The sequence below is a fragment of the Pyrgilauda ruficollis genome, unplaced genomic scaffold, assembly GCF_017590135.1.
Source record: "Pyrgilauda ruficollis isolate IOZ18807 unplaced genomic scaffold, ASM1759013v1 scaffold79, whole genome shotgun sequence".
In the NCBI taxonomy this organism is placed as follows: Eukaryota; Metazoa; Chordata; class Aves; order Passeriformes; family Passeridae; genus Pyrgilauda; species Pyrgilauda ruficollis.
The window spans coordinates 1,530,879-1,552,389 of NW_024529821.1; positions in this window are offsets into that span (position 1 = coordinate 1,530,879).

Here is a 21,511-nt window from a genome sequence, read left to right on the forward strand (position 1 = left end):
CCCGCCCCGCGCCCCCGCCGCGGGCGCTGCGCAGCGCCCGGAGCCGCCGGAGCGCGGCCGGAGCATCCCCGAGCATCCCCGAGCAGCCCCCGGGCGGGCAGGGCGCGCACAGCTCGGGGGCCGCACGCCGTCCTTCGGCAAGGACAGCGCGCAGAGAACCCTTCTTTGTCTGCGGCGTGGCCCCGGTGCTTAACCCGAGGAGCCGGAGTTCCCCCAGCGGGTGGGAAAAGAGCCGCGTAGGAGATTTAAATCATTGCACACTTAGACCGGCGAGGAGAAGGCGGTTCAGCTGACAGCCGGAGAGTCCCAGCAAGGTCCTGGGGAGACTGGAAATGCCCCTTTAAGGGCAGATGTGGGAAGAGAGGCAATTCTCTACGACAGATTCTCAGCTTTGGAGTTTGCTTCATACAACAGCCTGCCAGCTCCTGCTCTGCAGCTCTGCCAGCCGCGTTTTGAGCTGCTTCCCACAGAACTGAGGCGTGTGTGATCACCTGTGTGTCAAGGCAATGCCCGTGTGCTTGCCCAAAAGAGCTTGCAGGCTTTTGGCCAGCGTCTAACTTGTTTCCCGACAGACAGAAGACCCAGCGATCGCTCCTGAGCCTTTGGAGAGCAGTTCTCTGTGCAAAAAGGGGAGGGAGTCTGCCCATGCCTCAGCTGGAGCACTTGTGTGGGCTTAAGCCTTACAAGATAGCAGAAACCCCACACATAAACATCACCGTGCCCCCCCAAAACGTAGCAAAATTTATCAGAGATTGTAGCTTTTGGACTAGTCAGTCACCCAGATGTGTGAAATTACATGGGAAACTGGTGTTGTTCACCCCATTGCTTCAGAACTGCTTGTTCTCCTGAGGGGTGGGAGAAGTGGCTGCAAAGTAGGAGCCATGAGGCATGGAAGGGTGGCAGTAGGGAGAAGTTGTTGCTTTCCTATGAAATCTCCTCTTAAGTCTTCCTAATTAGATTCATCTATGAGATACAACAAAGCAGACGGAGAGGACAGGGAAAATCCCTGCAAAGACAGGGAGAATTTTGTAATGAAGATCATGACTGAGGTGACACATCATTTCCACCAAAAGTTAATAGCTTTGGGTCAGATACACCACACAGTCCAAATCTTAATTCTCTCACAGATGACACTGTGCCTTTTGGCCTCTTGCATCATCTCTCAGTGATGCACAGTTTAGAAACCCGAGGCTTACAGAGTCCCAAAATACACCTCAGCTTGGAGCTTGCTTTGGGAGCTTTCTGGAATGTGGAAATACTGTTGTTCCTGGAAATATGTGGGGAAAAATCTGCCATGGATGAAGCCTGACTTACCCTGTTTTTAAATGAAAACTCTTTTGTAAATGCAAAAGTACTGCACACTTAAGAGGTTACCAAGTAGGTTATATGGCACAAGGTTATTTCAGCCCATACTCCTGGGGATTTATTTTAATTTTATAGCCATAGCCCTTTCCTCTCCCCAGGCTTTGAACATATCAGTTGAAAACCCATGTCAGTGGTCTCACCTAACTAGTATGAGTACAGCAACGGCAGAAAACAAGCAGCAGAGGAATCTGTACCTACAGTACCATGACTGGAGGAACACCAGGATCTTGTTCCTCCTCTTGGAAAACCAGAGTGACAATCAAATGCTTGCAGACAGACGGGTAACAACAGTCTCACTTGAGTCTGTTGAGGGGAATGAACTCCAGGAATGCAAACTCCAAAGAGACAAAGTACTTGATAGAGAAGAAAGGCAGAGTCATAAACCTTTTATCTGGTCTGGCTGCACAGAATGACTTGGGGTGGGTGACACAGGAGACCAAAATAGTACCCAATTTCCTCTTTTCCTTCTCAAAGCCCGGGATTGGATACTTGTATATGGAGTGCTGGCTTTCAGCTCTGCCCGTAGTGACTTTGGGAAAGCTCTCTGTGAGCTGTGGCTGCGCCCCAAGGTTGCAGCACAGAGCTCTGTGCACTCGCACAGCTGCTGGCAGGGCAAGAACTGGGACTGCTACCCTTGGGTTCTGGCCTGGGAGCCGTCCCCTGAGCTACAGATCATTTCACAGGCCAGAGTATTTCCCTTCTTCCCGTACATCTCACTTCCCCCGGCTGGGTGACAGTGCCTGCGGCAGGACCGGGCTCACGTCGCTGTGATGGAATCCTGGGAGAGCGCAGCACGCTCGCTGCTGTTCCCTGGTGAGACACCAGGCTGCCAGCCCCAGCACAGCCCACACTGCCAGCTCCCAGGCTCTTCTCAGAGCTACAGCTGAGCTACAAGCTCTGCTGCAAACCTCAGCCATTAAGTGACCACCAGCAGGTCATTTAACTCCTAAACAGGGCTAAGAGTGTTTCTTTGGGATGCTCACGTACTATCATAGTGAGAAGCTTAATAAGTAGGCAAATTTAAAATGAACCCAAGCTGATACAAGCTCTTCAACAGAGAAGATATCTGCAAGTCTGTGCAGGATCCTGTCCTGAGCAAACAAATCTTAAATGGTGAGGCACGTCTCATTTTGCTGTTAAGTTTGTATAGACATGCAGGGTTTGACCTAGGCACATTTTAAGTAAATTGAAATAAATGTCTTCAAAGTGTCATGATGAAAATGTATTTTTGGCATCCATTATAAATTGGATTGTATATATCTGAGGACCAGATCCAGTTTCTGAACATCCTCAGCTAAAAGAATGGAACTTGGCAAAAAAGTAAACAAAAGATTGTCCAAAAACAGTCAGAAAGAGCTAGAACTGGGAAAGAAACTAAAAGGCAGCGTAAAACACAAAGATGAGTAGACAAAATGAAGAGGAGGCAAAAAACACACAGCCAGGCAGCAAGATAGCCAGAGGAAGACAGAAAATCCATCCTGCTCTGGAGATCACCTCTTGACAGTCCCGACAAAAAGCACTGCCCACTAGAAAGCTGATCCAAGCATTATGAAGCAAGAAAGATGAAGAAGAGCCAAATCATCTGGCACAAGTGGGGAAGGCTACCCTTTAAAAACAAGAAGTGAACAGAGAGGATTTCTACAACCTCAGTTTTCACAGGGACGTCTTTGTTTCTCTAGCACTTTCCAAAACTTTTGCAGTGCAGTGGACTTGCCTCTCTTTTTCACCTTGATGCAAGTCAAGAATTGTACAGGCAGCAATGCAATTACGCCCACCAGACTTCCAGCTGGCTCCAAAATGGACCTATGCTGAGTTACAGCTACCTGGAGTCTGACAGCAAAACCTAAACAGGAAAAACCCCAGATTTTTTCACAATTGCTCTGCATCTTTGATGCCACATAAAAGAACAGTGTGTTCTCCCCTGAATTCAGTGGTGTTTCTACTTTTTTCCCTATGCATCAAGTGCAAAATTCACAGAGTGGGGGGTGAGGAAGGAAAAGAGATGGGCAAAGCCTGACTGGGCTACAGCTTCCTCGCTCCTCCCAGCCTCATGTAATGAAACCCTTTGCCCCTTCCCCTTAGCCAGTTTCATGAAACTTTTGGTTCTCTGGCAAATCTGGCTCCTTTAGATTAAAAATCTTCATCAAAGCAGGAGTATCTCAAGTACCTCTTCTGCCCAATTCCTTTAATCTCTGCAATAGCTGTTTCCTGCAGGATTCATGAAAGCCCCTGCCCCCCCAACACTGGCTGGTGTTCAGCAGAAGCTGGACATGTGTTTTGCTGAATCAAATCTAATTAAGTTATTCAGAGGATTTACTAGATTACACCTTGCTATCTACAGCTACTTACTTCTTCACTGACTCTCCCGTCACTGGAAATCCAGCATCTTCTCCTCCCCTCTGCTCACATTCCCCCAGGAAGCTTTCCTGACATGCACAAACAGCACGTGTCTGGTTGTTTTGATCACCAAAAATATCAGATCAATCCCTTCAAATTGCTGGGGCATCTGTGTACAACTGACAAATCCAGCTTGATCTGAGTTGACTTTGTAAGACACCATTTGCCTTCCCAAAATACCAAGACCTTTTGGGATTTGTGTGCTGGGATTAATTAATCAGGGATAGCGTTCAGTGGATGTACAGAACTGGGGACCCTTCCCAGGTCTTGAGGGAGCCAGACTGAGGCCCCAGGGCAATGAAAATCACAATTCTGGCTGCTGAGGAACAGAGGAAGAGGGGCTGCACAGAGCACAAGTGCAGCAGTGTACGCCAGGGCTGTGCCAAGCTGCTCTTTGACCTTTGGTGGAGCAGACAGATTCTCTTCAAATGGAATTTTCATTTCCCCAGTGTGGCTAGTAGTAGGAATATTAGGAACAACTAAGTAATTTCAGGCAGAGAATCAGGCTAATGCAGGTAATTGCCACTCTGTGCTGTGTTTTGAATTGAGCTACACAATTTTACAGCAGCGACTTAAAGGAATGTATTGCTTAATGACCTCTTACCAATGACTCCACCCTGCTAGACTGTACTTGTATTACACACGAGTCAGAGATTTCCCAGTAGAAAGAAGTCTTAAAGGTCAAAACATAAATAAATGCCATAAACTTGTTAGAGAAACTGCTGTTAATTGGGTCTGCCCCAGGAAGTACATTTTATCCTTTATGGGAACTTTCAGTAAAGCTTTTCCTACTCTCAAAAACATACGCAGCAATGAACAAAGAATATGGACATGGCACTTGAATCTGATTTATGTTTGATAAGCAGAGCTTTGATCGTATGAAATGGCTCAAAATGGCCCCCAAAACTAGATGAGAAATGTGTCCTTTCAGCATGCCCCTGTGCTGATGTACAGAAGATTCCTTCCCACTTCCTGCAAAAATTGCAATCAGATGACTTCCTCTTATAATTCAAGAGGTTATATCCTGAACCTGACTGGTTTTGAAAGAGATTTTTCAGGTAAAAATCGCCCCTCATTCTCATTGTCATCTCTCTGTGGCACTGGCCTAAGGAGAACACGAGCAGGCACACACTCTCTTCCTGGGAATGCCAGCTCAACAGCATGTCCCTGAGCACTGGTCCAAGGCAAATGTGTGTGGGATAAGCATCCCAGACTTCTTTGAGAAGAAAAAGTTGAGAAGAAAAACTCATTTTGATATCCCACATTAACATTTCCCAATTTCTTTATAAAGGAAAGGATACTCTTGTTTCACCTGGAAACTGAAAGAGTCTCAGTCAGGCTCTGATTAGTTTTGTATTCACCTCATATTGGGAAGAAACTAACAGAGTCCTCTTTGGGGGAAGAAAAAAAAGGAATATTTTGTGAGCTAGCAGTCATTGAAAGGACCCAAAGCCACCAAGTCTGGCCCTGATTTTAGTCTCAAACCTGAATCTGTGTTAAAGTCTGTTGAAGGTGCAAACATCAGTCACATCAGAACACCATGGATGCAAGGTTATTATATTGTAAGCTTTTTCTGGTTTATCTTTAACTCTGACAGGGGAAAAATAGGGGAGACTGAAAAAAGGAGAAAATAAAAGTGTCACAATATGGGCATCTGGCATCCCTAATGGAACTTCTCAGCTGGCACTTTATCCTCAGCTGCTGCTACATGAAACACCACACACTAAAGCAGTTCAGTGGATTAATACAATTACCTTGAGTTCTGCTCAAGTGTGTATTTTTTTTCCCCTCACATTCAATTAGGTACCACATAACCTGTTTTTCTAGGGAAACTGACTCTGAGGAAACACTGACAGGGCTGGACTTAAAAGCACCCAACACCTCCAGCTGGGAGCAGAGGCTCTCCCACTCCAGGCTATGCCTGTGCTGCAGGAAACACCCAGCTGGTGTCAGCCAGGGGAGCAGCTAAGCCTGGCTTAGCACCAGGTAGCTGGCAGGACAGCTCAGCAAACGCTGGGCAGCTTTCCACACACAGGGGAGAAAATCTGACCTGGAGTTTGGAGCTGTGTCCTTCCCATGCACTGTCAGTAAGATAATTACCAGGTGACACACATTTTTAATGTGTGCCAGCTCCACTGCTGATCTAACTGCACATGAGCAGAGTGACAGCTGGAATGGATTTGAGTTTTCTTTGGAAGATCTGTGCATGTTGTAACACAAAGACAGTGAATGCATGTGCTATGGCCGTGTCACCTCAAAGGTGCTCCAGGACCAAGCCCTCAGCAGACAGAGTGATGCCAGTGCAGGTGCAGCAGCTCATCCTGCCTCAAGGTTAGGTACCATTACAAGTAAACATCCTCATGGAATGTTGCTGTTTCTTTGCTCAGTGCTGTATAAACACCCAGTGCTGGATTTTTCAAGATGCCAGACAACACAAACCCATCTTCTTAAGATTAAAAATAGAGCTCTTAATCTGATTTAATTTCCTCAACCTGCTAGATGTCAGAGAGCATGACTACAAGGAGATGCAGAGACATGGGGACTTAGAAATGATAGAGCTCTCCAGGACACTCAGTTCCTTTCCATCAGGTATTCAGTTGGTTGCTTGGTTTGTTTTTACAGGGCTACTTTTGAGCACAGCCTTCACAAGAAATTGTCTGTGATAGCTATGTATTCTCACACCACGTACATAATTTTGTGTTGGGAAGGACTTTCCTTCTGTGGCTAAAGCAGCAAAGCTTCCTTCCCTTGTCTCTATTGTAGCAGATGCCAGGGACATGGCTTTTTAAAGCATTTTAAATAGAAGTTGGTGGACTGGAGGACCCTGGAGCACACTTTCAAATCTTCCTTGCTGCCTCACAAAAGCTAAGCAGTTAGGTGCAATGACTCACTCACACTGACATTTTTGGGAGAGAATGATGCCTTTTATAATAACATTGATATTCCTCCACTGATGTCTCAACACTAGCTAATTTAGAAAAGAAACATGTAGTGCAAGGTTGAAAGGTCACAGGCCAGCCAAAGAACTCATGAGATCATGGGACCATGAAAGAGGCTTTGGCTTTAAAATAAAATACCCTTTTCTCTTTTTGTTTCCTTTTTTTTAAGGAAGAGAAAACTTTTCTGAAAGGCCAGGAATTTAATCTGAACTCTTCTTTCACATACTGTACAAATAAAAACTACACTGCAGAACTACTTGGGGGGTTCAGTAGAGTTTATCTCCAGAGGTCACTTTAATCTATATTGAGTAGAGAAATAGAGGGAGAAGGAAGGACCCACATTCACTTTTAGAAAGCTGCCAGACCTGTCTTTAAGCTCTGACATTACCATTGTCAAGCCAAAAACCTCCTTAGATTATTCCCCCCACAGTCTAGTGGGGACTCTGCAGCCTAGTGAGTGTGAAATTAAATTATGAAATATTGGATTATTTGTGGCTGTTGTGTTCTGCTCTATCCACACTGTTCTACTCCTTTTTCCAGTCTCCCCTATTTTTCCCCTGTCAGAGTTAAAGATAAACCAGAAAAAGCTTACAATATAATAACCTTGCATCCATGGTGTTCTGATGTGACTGATGTTTGCACCTTCAACAGACTTTAACACAGATTCAGGTTTGAGACTAAAATCAGGGCCAGACTTGGTGGCTTTGGGTCCTTTCAATGACTGCTAGCTCACAAAGTGTTCCTTTTTTTTCCTTCCCCAAAAGAAGACTCTGTTAGTTTCTTCCCAATATGAGGTGAATACAAAACTAATCAGAGCCTGACTGAGACTCTTTCAGTTTCCAGGTGAAACAAGAGTATCCTTTCCTTTATAAAGAAATTGGGAAATGTTAATGTGGGATATCAAAATGAGTTTGCAAAAACAGAGGAGGCCTAATGTGCTGTGTTCCCTCTTCCTTCCAGTGCAGCAGCTAACAATTATTATTTGTTGATGCAATATATATAGTCTGTATATCTTTAGTATGAGAATTTGTTATTAAACCAATTAGGCACAGAGTGCTTTCATAACTATAGCTGCTCAAAATGAAAAAGACAAAGTGGTTTCCTAATGGAACATGCAGTTGATAAGAGAAGAAATTATTCTTTCATGTTTTCAGATATTAAGAAAAGAAAGACTAGCTCCTACAATGAAGCAGCATATATTATCCTTGCTGTCCTCCCAAACTTGCATAATCAAATGCTTAATTCCTCTGTTTTCTTGTTTCTATGACATTAACAAGGCCCATAAAGTCTGAGGTAACCAAGTCTAAGTCACCTGTAAAGCTCACTGAGCACTGAGAAGAATTTATCACACTCTTAGAAACAGCATGGATTTGCTTAGCCAAGGCAGGGCTGTGCTGGATCCCAGCATTCCCAGAGTGCTGTGCTTACAAGGAGCCTGACCCAGTGTCACAAGGGAGAGCTTTTTGAAGTCTCTGCCTGCCTGTTCCTCCTAACTCGAGCCAGCTGGAACAGGAGACTGACTGACTCTTGACACAATGGCTCCTGCCTTCCTTATCAGACACCTGTCTTTTCAAACCAAGACACACAAGAAGATCATGAGGTACTTGCCTCATAATAATAAATGTGTGACTGCCTGGCACTGTGACACCCTGTCCTCATACAGGCTGCAGGCTCCAATATCCCTGTGACTGGCACCATCATGAGAGGTCAGGTTCAATCACCAATGCCAGAATTTAGAGCTGTTCATTTAAAAGCTGCTCCCATGACCTTAAGGCAGACAAAAGCTGACCCATCATTGTCTGCCATGAATTTGATGGGTCACAAGGCAAAAACACCGTGCAGTTTGTCCACGAGGGCCTTCTTCGGTATGGAAGCACAGCAGTGTCTGTAAATCCTTATAAATTATACCAGTATGCTATCTAACCTTCTTACATAGGCTTGGACAATTTCCTCCCTCCTCCCATTGCTCATTTTCCACAACTCACAAATGTCTGTTTCACACAAACAAGAAAAATGAGCTGGCAAACACCCTGCCCATAACTCAATTTTAAGGCAGAGAAATACAATTTTCCCCAAATCTTTCCTTCCTAATGTTTTGTGAAATGAACTGTTCAAAGCTATCTATTGAAAAGAAGATGAAAATCCTTCCCTTCAAAAAAGAAGCATAATGAATGTACTCTTCACTCTTCAAGAGCTGCAGCACGCCCTGCCAAAGAAAGTCCTCTTCCAGTTATGGGGTTTGATTAAGTGTTCTGTTCATATGGATTTGAAAGTTTTGATGTCATCCTTTTAACCACTGGTTTTGTGTACAAAAAACAAAACTTGAGGTAGCCAAATGCAGAGTTAGAACTGCAAAATTCTCTTTGTCAGCAGGGATGACTGAAGCTCTTTGCTCAAGCTGCCCTTAACATTGATGGGAATGTCACATTGCTGTTTATCCCAGCTATGACTCTTGGCTGGAGAGATGCTGAGGCACAGGGGGCTGGGAGCTCAGAGGGTCAGTGTAGAAGCTCTGTTGTGTGCTCTTCCCAACAGAGCCACTTGTGGCCATGGGCAATGCCAGCCCTGTGCTCTGACCCCTCTCACTGCACTTTGCAGACCCACAATTCCCTTCTGGGGGTATCTGAACCCATTTCAAGTTCCAGCTGCACAAAGAGCAGCAGGAAGAACTCCTTGGGTGCCTCCAGAGCAGCACATCAACCCCAGGACCAAGCTCCAGGGCTCCTGCATGCCTGGGGGGATGCTGGGCACAGACTCCTGCCCTCTGTCCCGTCCTGCAGGGTGCCAGGAGCCTCCTGGGTATGGCTGGGCTCTCAGGGCATTCAGAGAAGAATGCTGGGATTGATGTTGGGAGCCCCTGATGCAGGGAATAATATGTTTTGACTCTATGATTTAGAAGGTTGAACAAAAGATTTATTAAGTTATACTATGCTTTATTAAGTTATACTATATTACACTAATATTATACTAAATTACATACTAAAGAGATATTATATTAAAGAATACTATAGAATGCTATACTAAATAATACTATCCTAAAAAGATACTAAAGAAAAACCCATGACTGTCTGCAGATGGCCAGGACACAGCTTTGACCCAACTGGCCAAGGAATCAAAACAACCTTCAGCAGAATCCAGTCAACAAATCACTTTGGGTAATCAATCTCCATAACACATTCCACATGTGCAAAACAGGAGCCCTGAATAGAGATAAGAATTGTTTTCTCTTCTTCTCTGAGCTTCTCACTGCCTTCCCCAGGAAAAATCCTGGGAGACAGAAATATGTCTCTCTTTGTTCAAAGAATGTGAATACCACATGCTGGCATCATGTAATGCTTAAGAATAATTTGGGGCAGGAATAGGTACAAAAAGCCTCTGAGGATTGTGAATGTCTTGGTGTAATTTTTGGGTGAAGTACAATGTTGAAAAAACAATTTTTAAAATTAATTACAGAAGACATTAATTTTTTGGGATTATTGAAAGAGAAGGGAGTTTAGGTTGTAGTAGTTTTATTTTTTAATGACTTTATTAATTTTTTGGATATTTTGAAGTAACTTTTAAGAATTGGAGGGTTTTAAATGGGTAATAAATATTGGAGAATTTTAGGGATTGTTGGTTTAATGTGTTTTTTTGTAATTGTTTTTTAATTAATTTTTTGGATACTTTTTTTTAGGGGTTATTGATTTATTTAGATGGGATTGTTTGTTTTTTAAGTTAGTTTTAGAGTGGTGAGTGTATTTGTTGGTCTTTATAAAAAAATCTTTTAGTTTTACTTTTTTATTGAGAAAATAGGTTTGGTTTTTTTAAACTGTAATGGCTTTTTATAATAAAAGGATGAATAATTGGGGTTTTTTAGGTTTTTAAATTTTAATTATAGATTTATTTTGTAGGTATAGGGTGGTATTTTTTAGATTTGTAATGGTATTTAGGGGTGTTACTAGTTTTTAGGGTTTTTTAGTTTTATTCCCCTTCCCAAACTGATATTTTTCTGTACCACTAGCATACAATGATGCCAATGAAGAACACAAGTTACAGCTGTCCGGAAGAGTTCATAAGAACTCTTCACTCATCCATCACAACGCAATCCCTGTCTGTGCAAACCCTCCAGTGAGGCTGTGTCCTGGGCTGTAAGACAGGTGTGTGTTCTATCCCCATCTGTCAGAGCTGGGCAGTTCTCTCTGTTCATGGGGCAGTTTTCTTTATCTCTCCCACAGCCAATCCTCCCTCCAGCTGCATTCCCAGAGGAGCAGCTTTCTCCTGCCCTGCATTCCCAGAGGAAGAGCAGGCCCATCTCCAGCAGCCCTGGAGCTCCAGAGGAAAACTGCAGCCTTGTGCAGGATCCCTGCTCCAGCAGAACCACAGCTGGCACTGAAGGAGGGCTGAGCCCCCATGGGATGGGACTGTGCCACCACCCTGACCCACAGGGGCCAGGGCATGCTCTGGCTCTGGCAGTGGGGTTTTGTATTACTGCATTTGTATTTTATTTTAATTTTCTTCTCCAACAAGGAACTGTTATTCCTACTCCCATTTCTTTGCCTGAGAGCCCCTTAATTTCAAAATTATAACAATTTGGAGGGAGGGGGTTTGCATTTTCCATTTCAAGGGAGGTTCCTGCCTTCCTTATCAGACACCTGTCTTTTCAAACCAAGACACACTTTATAACCTTTCTCTTTCCCCACGCTCCATGAATTCCCTTGCTTTCCTCGCCTGCTGGTTTTGTCCTGTACTCAATTAGAGGGGTTCCTTTAGGATTCTTTTCCTCCTGTTTGGGTAGCTTGCTCTGCCTGTCTAATGCTCCTCCTGGTCCTGCCAGTCCTGGGAGCACAAGGCTCAGGGGGGAGCTGAACTCACATCTTCCTAAGAGCAATCACAGAACTAGAGGTGGATGAGCTTTCATTTGCCTTGTTTTGAATTCCCTCAGCAGTGACCCACAGCCATGAAGAGGTTTTGTCTGCATGCAGGAATCAAGAAAGTCAGGAGCTCACCTCAGAACCTGCTGTGCAGGGCTGCTTGTAGCCATAGCTCCAGCTCAATGATTCAACAATTTATTTGATTGACAGAGTTGGTAGAAGGTCTTAAGAGCTCTCCTGAGAATCAAAATCAAAAGAAAATCCATATGTCAGGGTGTTTATATCTTTCTAAAGCTTCTCTTATTTGGGAACTAAGCTCATCTACTTTTAATTTCATATAATGAGAAAGTATGGAGTTACCTTAGTAAGAACATGGCAAATATTAATTAAGTACTAGCAAGTAAAAAGAATTTCAGTAGCTACCAGGGGGGATAAGTCTGAGAGATTGGGGTTTAGACTATATGAGGCTGAAAAAAATAATAATAACCGGAAAGCATGAGAATTAAAAGAAGTGCTTGTTAATTAGAGAATATTGAAAGCAGTGGGATATTAAAAAAATGTCCACTTTTCACCTGTGACTGTGGAGACAGCTCCTTCCTAGAGTTAAGTCTCTGGTGTTTCTGTGCATGGTGCTGTTAGAGGGGGTGTCACATCATCACTGTTAGGTCACTTACTTAATGACATGGAAGCATCAGATGGTGCCTTAATGTACCCTTCTCCATGAAACCCTGCTGTGGTTTTGGGCTGACCTCATGAAGATAAAATACCCATTTCTAAGAAACTCTGACAGGGAAAAAAGTCCAAATTCTACCATTGGTTCTCCTACGTTGGCAGAGTTTCAGGGGGACACCTGACTGACTTTCTGTGTCTGTGGCTTCCTTCCCAGCTGAGCTGAATCAGCCACATCAGCTGGGGATCTGCATCACACTTCTGCTTTCAGAATGAAACCTGTTTTATTGGGAGGACAGAGACAAATAAACTATAAATAAAACTGCATAAGGGCTTCACAAATCAGTGCTTTAAAAACTTAACTTTTCATCAATCTAACTGCTGCTCTGCTCTCTGTGATGCCACTTTATCTCAGCAGAGACACAGGCAGCCTGTATTCTTTTAACCTCAGCAGGCTGTCACTGGTCTTTGATATAGCAGCTGTCTCATAGCTACCACTTGATTTCAATTAAACCAGGCTATATTTAGGGTGAAAATAGGGCTATTTTAAACTGCCATACCTGCCAACTTTTATTCATTCTCAGCAGTAGTTATTTTATTTGATGTACCTGGTTTTAAGCTGCGCCATCCATAAAATTAAAAAGATACCCGAAACTGTGATGTATTTCACATTCACAACAGCAAAAATCTATCATTAAAAGCAGCAGTTCTCCAGAGAAGAACACACTTTAAGGTGATAAATAACAAAATGCTCTCTACGCACAGCCAGGGTTGCTAGCACAGCCTTGTTGTGGTGAGGTGATACAAATGATTCTCTGGTGCCAAGGAGAACTAAGCTGAAAAATGTATTTATTTCTCATTGATCACAGGGGTCTGTCACTAACACAGAAAGACTTGGTGTGTGGAACATCAGCAGAGCACTTTTGTGTGGTTGTCGAACATAAAATGCTTGTTTTAGGGACAGATTATATGATTTGAGACTGAAGAGTTCTGTCTCCTCACAATTTCACTTTAGTAATTCCTTTCCTCCTCCTCTATCAATATGACATGTGCTTTGTCAGCAGAAAATGGGAAAGCCCCATTAACAGAGACCTCAACCCTTGTTCCCCTTCCTTATGGTGGGGAACACTGTATTGAAATATTCTAAAATACTGAGGTGAGTGTGATGCACTAACTGTCATAAATTCTGTGCCATGAACAGACACCTGGGATGCTGCCCTGGCATTGGGAGTGCCCCTCTGACAAAACATGTGAGGAGCCCTTGTGTTTAGATAATGCAATTACCTGCATGAAAAGATGGGGCACCGTTTTACATGAACAAGAAAGAAAATCTTCTTTGAGTCATCTCAAATTTAATAGGCTACAAACACGGCTAAAGCAAAAGATAACTCTCTCATGCAAAAGCCTTCTCATAAACAGTCTGTAATTACACTTGCTGCTGCTGTTTGGTTGATGGCACAGGCTTTATTAAGTGCAAGAGCTGTTTTTCTGCAAGGAAGCTTACTGGAGAGTGGATTAAAACAAGCATGATCACATCCTGACATGCATAAAATGCTGGTTGTCTCACTTGCCCTATATGCCAAGTGCTTACTCTTGCAAGGTATTTGGAGCTGTCATCGCCAGCTGAACTCAGTGAGGCAGAGAGGTGCTCAGCACATCTTAAAAAACCCTTGGCATGGAGAGCAGGCCTCAGACACACTCGAGGTTTGCCAATAAAACATACCAGGGGAATGATGGCAATTACAGAGCAGCTATTTGTGTGAGCATTACTGGAACTCCATACCCTCCTTCAGAGAAAGGACGAGACCAAAGGGGGATGCAGAAGTGCTCCAGCTCTGGCTCACAGGCTGGAAACCTGCCTGACCCTGACAGAATAATCAAAGTGAACCTGTGGCTTGTTGCATGCAAATCCAACATGAAAACAAGACTGTTTAAAGGGCCAAATGGAGCCACCCTGAGAGTGCCAGAATGGTTACACCTCAATGCGTTGTGCTGCAGCCTTCAGCTGTGTCTGTTTGGGTGTGTTCATCACCTCCTTCAGCTGGGGCATAAAAGGGACAGAGCACACCAGGGCACACTCACTGGGGCATTGGGACATCATTCAACATTCTGCTTTAACACTGGTATTCCAAGCAAGGCCCTAAACTCTGCCTTGTTCACTGTAATTTCACCTAGCCCAGCTATGAAGACAGAACAGAATTTTTATTGTTTTTTTTTAAGTAGCAAGATGGTATCAGAGCACTTCAAAGCATCACAGAATTTATATCCACAACAAAGATAACAAATGCTCATCCAGGCTGCCTTTTTTTTTTTTTTTTTTTACTAGTAAAAACAAATAATCCACAAGTTGTGCTTCCTTCTCCTTATTCTTGCACATACTGTATCATTTTGGCTGAAACTTACAAGGGAAAAAGAAAATCAAACCACAAAAGCACTACAAGTATATCCTTACCTTGGAAGGAAAATAACCCTGACTGGAAGATGAACCTAATGGTTCCCCTTTGGTAAAATGATAAGCAATTGGTAAGAAAAGAATCCTACAGTGAGAAGCGTGGGGCAACCATCACATATCCCCAAGGCTGTTAAAGAGTGACTTTAGTGCCAAGTGTGGAGAGGGAGTTCCTCAAAGCAGAGAAGGATCTTCATTACCTGAGAGATACAGGAGCAACAAAAACCTCTGAATGGCAGCGAGATGAGATGAGATTCTTCTTTTTTTAACCACTAGGGAAGTGAATATGAGAGCAGCCCGTTCAGGGATGTGTTAAATTTTCCATTTCTTGAAATCTTAGAATCCCCAGCAGACATACAACTAAAAATACATTGGTTCCAACAGATGCTGGGGGATCACTGCCAGAATCCTCCAGTGCGTGGCCAGAGCTGTGTGGGATGGGGGGGCTGCAGAATTCCTCCTGCCCCCAGACGATCCTCTTCGTACAGTGAACACACTGAGTTACCATGACTGTCTTGTCAAGTGCATGAGATTTTTTGTTCTGAAACCCGTGGCTGTTGCTTTTTGGGTAGTCAGAGATCTTTTAACCCTTTTTCCCCTTTTAGTGTGCACACCAGAGCTCTCCTTTCCCTGGGAGTGATGCTGTGGCAGCGGCTGATCCACACAAGACCAGGGTGCAGCAGAGATCGCCTATGAGCCTTCAGAACAGTTCTAGTGAATGGGTTTAGGATGTGCTTAAACTGTGTACTCAAAGCCCTCTGGCTTCCCAAAATTTTGTCCATGTCTCTGCAGTCACTGACAGACACACAGCAGTTATTCTGCAAAACCTCCTGGCACCCCACAGCTCCTTCTTCTGTACTAACCAGAGCAGAAGACCAAAACCTTGCAATCTGTTTTTCTGTTTGATTGCCATAATTTCTGCCTCTTCTGGCTTCCTTTTGCTGGAGCTTAGAACCAGCTCTTATATTTTACCTTTCCTCAGCAATGTTTACAGATCCTTCACCTTTTGTTCTAATTCAGAACCATTCCTGATGTCTTAAAGCTTGTGTGGTTTTTAACTGCACACCTAAAATAATCGTTAGTTCCTTGCTGGATTTTCAGCGTTCTTGAGCTCCAAGGCCTTCATGGTTCTCTAACCACTCCTTATCAATTTATTCCACCTCTGATTCCCTTGTGCCAGTTGCCAATTTTTTCCCCTTGTTCTTTATTGTGAAGCTGACAAGGAGCACAGCAGAACTGACACGGCGAGGCACAGAAATGCTGCAGGAGCAGCTCAAAATTGACAAGTGACAGCCAGAACAAGTGGCAGTGACCAGGTTTTCTCCCTGAGATCTGATTTCACGTTCAGCATTCCCTGAGATGAAATAGGAATAAACAGGCATTTTGGTTTTACTCCTTTTTGTGATCTCGTGTAGAAATGTGACGTGTTTAGACCCATAACTCAGAGGAGCCTCAGTTTGGCTGGGGTTATCTGATAGACATTAGGCTTGCACTTATTTCCTAAAGCTAAAGCAACAGATGTATGACTGGAGGGAAGGGGAGGAGTTCAAGGAAGGCCAGTGGGTCTGAGAAAATCTGTCTGAATATGATGGTAGGGAGCAACCAGGCAGAGATTCAGATTCAGAGATTCAGATAAGATGAGATTTTTCTTTTTTTTTAACCACCAGGGAAGTAGATATGAGAGCAGATCAGTTTTGCTGGCCCGTTGAAGGCTCATCAGTGTGTCAGGAGAGGTGGGAGGCTGTGGCCCCAAGTCCCCAGTGCCAGCCCCACTGGGCTGTCAGGGCCAGGGCTGGGGGCAGCTCCCTCTGGGCACAGGAATCTGAGCATGGAGACAGCTCAGGGTCAGGCCCTTTGTGCTCCACCTGCCTGGGGACACCAGGACAGATGCAGAGAGGACCTATTTCAGGCACTGCATATAAATAGTAGCCACCCACTGTAAGCACTGCCTTTGTTCTTCTCTACTCCAGTCCAACACATAAGGCTTCCACAGCAGCCTGACCTTAAATCTCAATTCACTCCCAAACCCCAAGGGAGAGGGAGCTCTGTGAGAACTCCTGGAGATGGGTCATTAAATTAACATTTTTGTCTCATTAGCTTTTGAAAGCAGCAGTTACAGCACGAGGGACCTGGCCTGGTGATATACCTACACATGCACAGCATGCTTCTACTAAACCCATTAGACCACATCTGCCTAGAGTACATCCTTCTGGCCAGAACCCATAATATTAATCTCTGCTGTGTCCTACATCCAAAATCTAATTTTACACTTACTGTACTGGGAGATGCTGCATGAATAAAGGGATATGTCATCCTCCTTCCTTTTGCAGATGGAGCCACTCTGGGTCCCAGTCCTGTCCTGCAGGAATCACAGTCACTTTGGCAATGACATGGGGACCCAGAGGACACCAGAAGCCCAAGAGCACTGGTGGGAGCAAGGATGGATGGGGCTCTGGCACAATGCAAGGGTCCCTGCCCATGGCAGAGGGCTTAGAAGTAGATGATCTCTAAGGTCCCTTCCAAGTCACACTGTGATTCTGAGGAACTGTGTATAAAAAGTGTGGAGAACAAGTGTGCAGAATGCACATTCCGGATGGATCTGGTGGAAAAAAGACAAAGCAACCTCGCTGTGCTAATGCTGATGTTTCTATACAGTTACAAAATTTGATTAACACATCTAATAGGACAGACAGTACCTAGCAGCTGTCAGTAATTATTTAGCCTCTGGCTGGCTTGCTTATCCTGAAAAGATTAAAGAAGCTGCAAATGTACTTCACAGCAGAGACAAGGAACTAAACAAGATTATTAGCCTTTATGAGAATGAACACCAATAAAATGGCATGGCAGGGCTTAATGCTATTTCTTGAACAAGAAGTCACTATTCTTTATAAACTGAATATTTCACAAATGCCAAGATCATGTATCTTGGGAAGAACAGTGGGAAGTACTTAGGATCACAGATCCATTCCCTAGGCACAGGTACTGTGAGGGATGCAGTCTGTGAGAGCAGGGCAGGAGTGCCCCAGGATGGAGAAACGCCATTCACAGGAGGTGGTCTCAGGTTCTGAGATGATGGCACAGAGAACAGGAGTTATTCTCAGGAACCAGTATCCCCTGGGTTGTCTGGTGCATGTCTGTCATTAATCTGATGGTGACATTTGGGGCTGCCTCATTTTCCTGCTGCTCTGATTGTTAGGATTGCCCTCAGCACAAGTTTACTTCTAAAGCTTGCTGCATGCTGAATCCCAGTCTCTCAGGAGTATTGATGCCAAAATTTTGGGCAAGGCAGTGAGGAATCTTAAGAGTCTTGAGCTGCATCAATGGAAATACAGGTTGGATATTAGGAAAAAGTTTCTCACAGAAAGAGTGATAAAGTTCTGGCATGATCTGCCCGGGGAGGTGGTGCAGTCACCATCCCTGGGTGTGTTTAACAAAGCCTGGATGTGGCACTGGGTGCCAGGGTTTAGTTGAGGGGTTGGGGCTGGGCTGGACTCAATGATCTTGAAGGTCTCTTCCAACCCGGTGATTCTTTGAATCCTGTGAATATTGTGTTTCCCCAACAGCCAGGAGAAGTCAGAGGAGAGAAATGGAAATGGATGGAAGCCAATCAGCAGTGAATCCAAGTGATTTAATGGATATCTGGCTCTGCCAGGCAGTACCATACTAAAGGTTAAACCCGGTTTCAAGTGAGACACTACACATTTAAAGCACCTCCCTCTACTTAAAGCTTATTACAGCAATCTACAAAGTCAGTGGATTGCCTTTTGATTACATCTAGGAGACTGCAAACATCCCAGAGATGGGGTCTTTCCTCTCCTAAGTGTTTGCACAGCGTGCAGAACCAGAAGTGTCTTTGTCGGGCGCTCAGGACCGTAATGAAATACAAACAACAGTTACCAGGAGGCAGCTGCCCAGTGCCACTGTCACCTTAGGCAAGGGTAGTGCTTTGCATTAACTTAGAAGTGACATTGAAAACAGCTGAATTAACCCAGTATTAGAGGTGTGTATTCCCTACTGTGCTGTGCTTCGAGGAGTTTGTGAGCTAAACACATTTCTTTGTCACCTGCTCATGAAATTTGACATCTGAGTACAAGAGAATTAAATATTAACTGATTCCTCAGAGGTTTAGAGATGATTTCTTTCAAATAGGCTAAAGATTTAAAAATTATAGCTGAAATTTTAAAACTCCGCAAGTAACTTCAAGTTACAGTACATAACTGGAAGATCAGAGCTGATATTAGAATTGTCTTCCCTGGCTCCTGGTCATCCTCTCTTTCATTGTTTCCCTCTTGTTGACACAGTGAGTGGTGACTGGTGGCAGTCGGAGGGTATAACATGTAGCACCTTCGGAAGTGTAGTTTAGCATTAATTAGCATCCACTTTAGATAAAGTTAATGGCCAACATAGCTGTCTGTTGACTAAACAGAAATTAGAGTCTAATTATCAAAGGAAGAGTTTAAAGAGTATCTGAGAGTTTTTCTTATTTTTTTCCCGTCTAATTCTGATTAAAACCTAAATCAATAACCAGGTATAGCACAAGACTGTGTTTTAGTTTTGCTTTTTGGCCTTTAAAAAAAATCTTTTACATGGAGAAAGTTAAATGCACTGATTTTCCTTTAAGTTTAAATCTGACACGGAAATACGTGCTAGCTGTGTTTAGCAAAACAATGCCATATTTGTGGAATACTAATTAAGAAGCCCCAACCCAAAACAATTCTCTCCCCTCTGTTTAAATGGAAGGCTGGTGCATATCGAGCTCTGTCATCAGCTATTATTCAAATTGAAATAGGTCAGGTCCCTGAACACCTGGAAATTAGCCTGGAAATTCCCTCAATTAATGAAACCCTGCCTGCCTGAATTTATAGTGCCTTACCCATACCACTTGGACCATCATAGTTGTAGCATGTAAAATTAATCTCATTCTGTTACTTTCTGTGGAAGGGCATTTTGATTGCGCTCTGACCCCTGAGAAAAAGGTTAATATTTGTTCATTCTCCTGCACACTTTGCTCAGCAGACATCCAGCTCCTGCAGTCCAGCTCACTGGAGTTGGCAGGGGACAGAAACACAGAACCCACAGTTGCCCCCACTGCATGTCTTCAAAGCAAAATTATACCCTGGTTTGATGAGACACCAGGTACAGCAGCACTTTATTTTCTTACACTCTGTCTATTGACACTGAATTGTTCGTGTTTAATTTACCTTAAAAAATTATGCTTTTACAAAAATTCCTTCAGTTACTTAAAATGATGTGGTGGTTTTAGTTTGAAAGTGGGTAGAAATACTCATTTTGTGTAGTGGTTTTGGTTTGCTAATTTGAGATTTTGTTAATTTTGAGATTTCTTGGGTGGTGTATTAATGACTGTGGTGGGGTTTAGTGTTGATTAATCACTAGTGTACTTATTTTTTTTTTTGTTGTGAGGTAGGATTAGGAGAAAGGTAAAGTAGGTTTAAAATTTTAAAAGGGTATAAAGAAAAAATATTAATAGTAATTAGAAGAAAGAGTAATGAAAATTAGGATAAAACTTCTAGAATATTTTTCTTCTCTTTACAACAGCTATCAGTTGTTCTCTCTCCTTCTTCCCTTTCTGCACACAGGATTTGTCCTGGAGCACCTCACTGTGCTGCAGGGTGCCATTGCCCCTGGAATTTACAGGCAATTCCACCCAACCAGATATTTACCCTTCCTGGAGTTTGCTTCAGGCTTCCCACAAGGCTGAACTTTGCTGTGCTGGGTGTGAGGAGCTGGCCACTCACTCTGTGTGGAACCAGCTCTGACCCTGTCACAGATCCGTGCTCTGGAAACTGAGAATGAACCAAGTGACTGCTCTTCATCCAATGCCATGTGCCAGCTTCAACAATAATGTCATTGTCACAGCGACTCAAAACAAACAATGCAGGCACAATGCAAGTAGCTGAAGTTCAGGGGTGGATTAAGTTCAGCTTGTGCATAACACCAACATCCCTGCTCCTGGTTTTGATGGCGTGGTCTTCAACCACGTGGAAGAAAACGCTCATTGGCACTCACTGTCAACGTTCTCATCCCACAGCTAGGGTAAAATAAAGTCATATGTAAAAAAAAGTGCAGGGGCAGGGAAGGATTTGCTTGAAATACCGGGCTAGGATCAGAGAAATCCACTTTCCCTCAGCCTGTACAGGGTGTGCTGTCCCACCAGGGCAGTGAAGTGCTCAGCTCTGCCTCAGCCTCCCTCTCCTGTCCTGAGGCCCTGGCCCCGGCTGTGCCATGGTCTTCAAAGGGGACTTTGGCCAAGGCTTTCTGCCTGCTGCTCCCTCAGCAGTCCTCTCCCACCATGCCTCCTTCCTGTGACCTTACCCCTTCTGCTCCCGAAGTTCCACACTGCGGATCCTGCCTCTGTCCTTGTGCCGGAAGGCTCCTTCTTCCAACACAGCCTTGAAATGGAATTTTTACCCTCAGGCCCTAACTCAATCATGTTCTGCCAAAATCTGGTGTTGAAGATAACTGCTGCAGAAAATTATCAAAGTGCTCAGTCTTCAAGGAAGACTCAGTTCTCCTCACAAGAAAGAAACTTGTCCTTTCCTTTCTTTTCTATATTTTTGAAATCCTTTATTTTATCTAAGTGAACTTAGATTAAAAATGAGTTTATATATAGATATGGATATGAATATATATATATATATATATATATATATATGTAAATATATAATGGCCCTAAGGGACCCATCAGACATGAGCTGAGAACAAACCTTGAATGATTTAAGATGTTTCTGCTGGTCAGGACCTAGCTGAAATAAAGTGTACTCACCTGGCAAGAAACAAGTTAGTTTTAAGTCACCTTCACTGACCAGAGGTGCCCTTAAATC